The 7,668-nt window shown below is 34.5% G+C and overlaps 1 protein-coding gene across 1 annotated transcript in view; it reads right to left on the minus strand.

Annotated features, from left to right (window-relative positions):
- LOC149786989 (uncharacterized) overlaps window positions 1–2,938 on the minus strand; it is a 57,842-nt gene extending 54,904 nt beyond the window's left edge. The window contains exon 1 of the mRNA XM_089977545.1: window positions 2,837–2,938. The gene's annotated coding sequence lies outside the window, so the exon portion shown is untranslated. The remainder of the gene's footprint in view (window positions 1–2,836) is intronic.
- Window positions 2,939–7,668: the final 4,730 nt, after the last annotated feature.

Here is a 7,668-nt window from a genome sequence, read left to right on the forward strand (position 1 = left end):
TTGCCCAACTCGTGTCGCCATCTGTTGTCATAATGGCATACTAGAGATTAGCATGGCGTTATGACAAGAGACGGAGCTCGAAATTTCTAAACTTTTTCCTTTACCAAAAATAATTAATGCTCCCTACGGAACTTTACGGCATTCATTTTGTGTCGATAAACATTGTAACTCTTTAGGTGTACATTAGCGACGAAGGCTTAATCGTTCTCTAAAACCACATGCTTTCTCGAAGATATAAGTGATTTATAGCACGTTACGAAAACAAAAAAAAGCATACACTGCGGCTGGATGGTCCATCTTCTTCAACCCCAGTTCTGACGCACTTAAGTTTTTAGTTATACTGTTTAAGAAATCTACTTTCTAGTGATCTCTAATTGCTTTGGAAACATTAGTTATTTTAGTAAAGCAAAGATCAGAAATGAGAATGATATTTTCCCTCGTACTCTTTCTTCTTGACGAGCTTTCATCAGACGACGCCTGTTTGTAAAGATCGTTTTGTACGTGACCCAATTTGACACACTTCACAGACGTATATCTTTTCCTGTGATACTATTGTACATAAGCTACGGTGAAAATAATATATTACAGAGCAATATCAATAGCACATTTATATATAGTTTATAGGTAAAATTACAATAAAAAGTTAAGCATTCCTAAAGGTTTTCTTTTTTTATCACAATCTTCATTTTTGAACATATTTTATTGCAAAAACCTAAATAATCAAACTGTGGAAAATCATGCTGATGACATGATAAAAATGTTTACTTGCGATTAGAAGTATTAGATTTAATATACGATTATTTTCCAATAATTGACTTGCAGCTTTAATGTACAGAACCCCAACATTTAAATGTATTATTTTAAAAATACGAAACCAACGAACATCCTTAAAACTGGTTTCCATCCGTTAAGACTGTTGTATCAAGAAGTGGATATAATCAGAGACAAAATGCATAGTGTTACATGAGATTTCACTTTTATTTATTGTTATACTTACCAATATCAAACCAATTAAAAATAATAAATTGGTTGAAGAATTTTAAAAATATAAGCATAGCCCCATTAGGTCATAATTATTCAGCTGCTCTTTTTTACATGAAAGATTAAAAAAAAAATTAAAAGAATTTTTGAAATATTAATGTAGTGACGCATTATTCCGACTTATTAACTGTGCTGTTCTCTGCAATATAAAAGTAGTTTAGTGCATTTGTACAATCAGAGAGAGAGAGAGAGAGAGAGAGAGAGTTTGTTAATGTTGTTGTTGTTGGGTTTAGCGCCATTTTTCAGCACATGATAGGCTATACATAGCCCAGTATTAATGGTTGAGGAAAAACCCGCGAAGACCCAGGAAAGAACCACCGACCCACGAGAAGCTAGTGGCAAGCTTTCTCACATACCCACATTGGCTGAATCCGAGACTCGGACCGGCGCAGACAGAGGTGTGATGGCAGTGATCCGTAACGGAGAGCGCTTTAGACCACTCGGCCACTCGAGGCCCAGAGAGAGAGAGAGAGAGAGAATGCACCCAAACTGCATATTTCATTAAGTTATTGTAATTAAGTACATGTATCCTGGGTTTATGAGCGTCTTTTGGGACAGACTTAGGGTGTTTCCTTTACCAAGTACTTGGGGGCTTGTGACTCACATTAAGATGTATTGAATGCTTATAAAGTAGCTGTTACTTTCTGCTCAGATATCTTACAACTGCCGTCAAAAATTGGCTAGTGGTTACTATTATTCTGTGAAGAAACTAACTTATGTATGAATCTCTCTCTCTCTCTCTCTCTCTCTCTCTCGTTCTGTATATATATATATAATTAAACTGCCACTGTAAACTGCAGGTAAACAGTAAATATTAATGTCATAGGGATGAGAGAATACACAGAACCTTCTTCTCTGTAATGTACTCTCTCTCTCTCTCTTGAATAAGCAAGAAAGAGAATGTAGGCCTTGTTGTGCAATTATCTGCAATTTGTTCAAACCATATGATAGTGGTTCAGAGTTTGATCCTTATTCCTTTCCATATTTTGCTTCATTCATTTTTTATGCATGTATATATTTAATATCATTTCATGCAAAATATCCGAGAAACTGCAACACAGAAATAATTGAAAATACTATTATGATGCTAAATATTTCTTGAATTCCTTGAGTCATAACTTTAAAGAACTGTCAACTGGACATCTGCCACATTTCAAGATATTTGAAAATAGATGAATGAAATTTCACGAAATAAAAGAAATCTATGTGTTTGCAAATTAATCTCTGCCGTGTAATTTTAGCAGTCGTTGATATATCTCCTTGTGTTAGATTGTTACCAATATATTACCTGAACCAATTCCGGAATTGTCCGCTATTTTGTACTCTTGATATGAATTAATTTTAGAAGTTTGAATAATACAAGATAAAAAATTGTATTACTACCGTATGAAACTCAGTTTAAAATTTGTTATTTAACAACATATTATCCATTATATGCTAGACAGGGACACATAATGGTCTTCCATGGCTTGGTATGGGATGATTTAAACTCCTACCTATCTTGTAGAGATTCCATCGTGATAACCACTGAGTCACTTTAAAGCTTCGTCAAAACTTCTATTTTGCTACGTAATGATGCCTTTTTGGTATGCAATACCGGTCATGACAATGTTATGCTCGAGTCTGTCTGTGGCCACTAAGAGTAAAGTCATTTCATTTTCAATTCTTAGACTGACTCTGTAGAAATTTGCAAATGTGAGAGCACATGTGCAATAAAAGGTATTGGTCTTACAATTGTAATATTCATAAAGCATGTAATCTGTTACAAAATCATATACAGAATACTGATACTTACAATATGTTTTCAAGCCCATTATCCCATGAAACATAAGCTATCGAAATAATTTGTGCACTCTCTCCACAGTTGAGCTACTTGTCTCGTTTGCAATTGAAAAAGTGTTGTTGTTGTAGGCAAAGGGACCAATCACTGCAGAGAATGTGCAAGGTATTGCTCGTAGCTACTTGAAAATATGTGACCTAACCCAGCCAGGTTCAAGGAGAATGAAATCTGATGCACAAATAAACGTGTAAAGCTGATAGCGGAGTTTCAAGTTAAATAGGACTAGTTTCGTACATGACAAGGCAAATATGTTGACGTTAGAAGACAAATATGAGATCAATGATAAATCACAGTGGCAATAAAACTCAATACTTACATCTGCCGGTCCCGCTATGTCACAAGGCTCACAAGTCTGACATCCTCGTCTATGTACACTGTTCCTAGCATTTTCCTTCTATATGTTTTTCTTCTTCACGTATCAATTATAGTATTACGAAGGCTACAAAACTGTTTTCTCGCTACTTGCCTCAGACCACAATTGATGTTTTTGATTGTTATTTATAATCATTCATTATTCTAACTTTTCAATATTGGTTGACTGCTCGCTTTTGTGTATTGATGCGGTAAACTAACATATTACATAGGAAGCAACTACAATGGTACGAGCGTCATATCGACTGATATATTTCTCGCCCAAATCTATGTCTCACAAGTTGTAAATGCAGGTTAAAAAACACAAGCTGCCTACTATATCTAGTTCGAATCTCGCGGCTAGTTTGGGCAGAGACATAGAACAGACATTGTCTTGGAATGCCAAGTTGTTGCATTCTTTCTCGACTAATTGCACGACCATAATAATTAGTATAAATTGATGATCACCCAGATTGTATTGTATGTGCCAATTTGCAGGGGAATGTTTAAAACTAAAGAACATGTTAATTGTATATACTTTCATCAGTTTTCCGTGATTTAGATCATGAAGTACGATTTGTAAGAAGTAAACTATATTTTTGTATACACCAAATGAATTATTGAATATAACGAAATATATCACAATAAACTGATCAATTAATTATGAATATATTGTTTTTTATTCCTCTCCTATATGAACATGAGAGATAATAATGATCAAAACAATTATACTCGCTAAACTTTTATATAAATTTGTTTCAAATTTAGTTTAGTATTGTAATACAAATAAATGCTACGAATGCTTTTCATATCATTTGGATTAATATTACTCATATGTAAGTAGTTATGAGTGATGATATGGGACACTATATGGCGCTCTAAGGGAATTACCATTTAATATGACCCTATGAGAATGGATAGAAATGTAACAGTAAACATGACTCTACACCTTGTGAGTTATTTGGAAAATGCCAAGGTTAAAAATGTACTTTAGAAAATAAACATGATATTCTGGACCTTATTTGGATTTAACTGTGTGAATTCCATAAGTCAGCACCTATCCAAGCCTTACCCTAAAAACGGTAATACGTACACATACAAATTACAAAACTTGAAAAGGACTTGTGTTGGTTAAGGTAAAGTAAGAAGTGTAATCGTGAACAATATCTCTGAACGACCATCACACCTATCAAAAGATCTAAAGATATTTTCTGATCAAGTTTTACTTAAAAATACGCAGAAGACCTCACATGCAATTATTTGTCAAGAGAGACGTAAAAATCTGGAATTTAAGTTGTTAGCACAGGCTCGTTTAAAGTTTTCACCAACATAGAAACGATATTCAAAATGAACACTGTAAGAAGAGTTGTTTTTTCACTTGCAGATACTTGTCAAAAGCACACAACTTACCGAACATACTGTTGAAAGGACCCTTCAGCCGAACCTAAAGAAAGGGCCTTAAGAGATGCTGGTACGTGTTTATAAAGCACAACCCATTGCATGAAAGGCGAGAATAAACCCTGAAAAGTCAATCAATATTTGTACAGGATTAAAGACTGTTATGAAAGAGGAATCACCTGTTACACCTGTTGCAGTCCCATTAGCCACTATAACAACTACATCAACTACATCAACTGTACCAGCACCATCATCAAAATCATATATACATGTAGTAACATCCTTAATTACATTAACTGTTACAAGTAAAAAACTGCAAGATAAAACATTAATGTTGCCGATCATTATGTCTACATTATCTACATGTACTAATGCAACAATTACGACATATACGGCCGAAACTGAATCACAGGTTGATGCGCAGCATCCTCCATCATCATTAGCAACCACAAAGACATCAACAACATTGGCATCAAATGTCTATATTGTTAAGATTAGACCGCAAGGAAAATGTGATTCCAACTACGCCAATTGATGCTCTGAAACAATGGAAGAAGGGTGCTGAACAGAGAATAAAAACTCACAGTCTATCCACAGCATAACAAGGAGCGGATCTGGACAATTACATCTACGATCAGCCTGAAAAAATAGGCATGGGCCTCTTCCTTGCAGATACCAAATCTACTCGTAAATAAACAGGCACTATTACGTATGGTGTTACTAATGTTGAAAAGAGTATACTGCGAAGGAAATCTAAGCAATTCAAATCAGTGTACCCTAGGGAATAGTACTGAATGACTCCTTGCCATTAGTCAACATCTTATCCGACGAGTTGATTAAAGTCCATAGCCTGGCAACTAATAAACTTCAAATAAGACCAGATCGGTAGGATAATGTGATTTCTGACCTCATGATTCCAAAAAACACCAGAAAGAAATTTGTACCGCCAGAGCATATACAGGGACTCCTATTTCCTAACAAGACTTATCTTGAGCTCTTCTAAGGGCTAACCAAGATTAGATCTGTTATTAAAGGTTATCTATTTTGGGTTGAGAGACCGATTCGATAATTCTACTTAATCTGGTTTGATATTATTTTATCGCCGATCTTTCTTAACAATTCAATAATGACTGAATATGGCTCTTCAAAATGCAACTGTTCGCTAGCGCCTTATTCGTTCTGGACAATTTAAGATAATATAAGTACAATTAATACACTTAATTCCAAATTGTTTTTATAGGTAAATTGACACCCATTTAGGGTGACTCTAATTACGCTTGTAGCTAACAAATAATTAGTAATGGAGCACGGATAACTGGGCAGAGTTTGATCCCAAAATGTGTTTTTGTATGTGAGAGTTTGGTGGTATGTCAATAAACACTAACTTGCTTATATGATAGAGTGCGTTTGGTATGTATGTATGTATGTATGTATGTATGTATGTATGTATGTATGTCCTTGTTTTTTATATGAAAAACCCGTTGTAATAATGTGATTGTTTGTAACAAATCTATAGTTTATTTTAGGTCCACGCAATAAAGTCTCTTTCGAATGATTTGGTCTAGTGTGTGTATGGTGTGTACTATGTGTGAGGGATTTTTTTCCTTCAAGCCCGTGTTTTAGACATATATTGCGACGCACTCGTCAGTCGTACCAAGATTCATTTCTGAATCATTGGACTAATGAGTACTAAAGCGATGGAGAAAAGCATAGCAGAGAAACTCGGCTAGGCGCCATTCCGGCTGCCAGCCACAGTTAATGTACCAGCCCCAGCAATAAGGGTCATTAGGACCCTAGGTAAGGCCATAGACAGTAGCTGAAGCACACAAGTTGGCGTTAAAAGAGCAACACTCTTATTTTCGTGGGAAGAACAATGTGTACCATTAAACAGAATTGATAGTTCAGAGAAATGGAAGAAGTTAAGGTCGCGTAGGTACCAGAAACGGAGGAAGAGGTAGAAATAAGCTCGATTTCAGACAAATCAACACTCGTTTCACATGTTGCTAATCATACAGTCATTATACAGGAACCCATCACCCGAACAAAGGTCTTTGAATGGACGATAAGCACCAAAGCAGAAATGGACGATAAGCACCAAAGCAGAGAATAAACAATTATCACCATTGCACATATTCCGAGTACCAGCTCCAACGATGAAACTATCACAGATAAAGAAGAGCAGGCACAGGAAGAGGAGACTGCGGAAGTTTGAAGAAACTGAAGAAGTAGCTGACGACCCGAACCGTTAAATACTAATGGGTTTAGGACTACAGGGTACCATAGAAGACACCAAGAAAGTCAGTAACTTCACCATTTGCTAGCATCGTAAATTTTATGAGTCTACGGTCGTTAGATATATAGACTACTTCGATAGTGATGCGTTATTGTGACTATTGTGTTTTATTGCTATATTGTGGTGATTGTGTTTTATTGCTATAGTTGACATAATATTATTGCAAGGTAATCAACAAGATATACCGATTTGTACGTCTGTATGAGTTTCTGTATATATTCCACAAACTGAGTAACATAAAGAACTGGTGTCTATGTCTAAGTCTAAAATAAAATTCAGTGCATAATATATATATATACATATATATATATATATATATATATATATATATATATATATATATATATATATATATATATATATATATATATATATATATATATATATATATATATATATATATATATATAGCTTAGCCCTTCAAGACTTAAAAGAGAGCGATATTATTATCATTATTGATATCAATATATAGTAAAAGTAATTAATTTTTAACTTTTATAGTAAAACTGAATACTTTAAATGATTAATATTTGTATATCATCACGTTAATGTTGCTCATGAAAGTCTTGCAAGTGTACTGTGATATGTACTATGACCCTTCCAAATAATAATATTCAAGGAAGCCATACTGATATAATGCCTTATAAACAATAGTCCATCACAATAATAACATTTAGCGAAACCATACGAGTGCCCTGCCCTATAAACAATGGACTCTAACAATAATACTGCATAATAATGGTCA

The sequence above is a fragment of the Sinohyriopsis cumingii genome, chromosome 12 (assembly GCF_028554795.1).
Source record: "Sinohyriopsis cumingii isolate HCF-2022 chromosome 12, ASM2855479v2, whole genome shotgun sequence".
In the NCBI taxonomy this organism is placed as follows: domain Eukaryota; kingdom Metazoa; phylum Mollusca; class Bivalvia; order Unionida; family Unionidae; genus Sinohyriopsis; species Sinohyriopsis cumingii.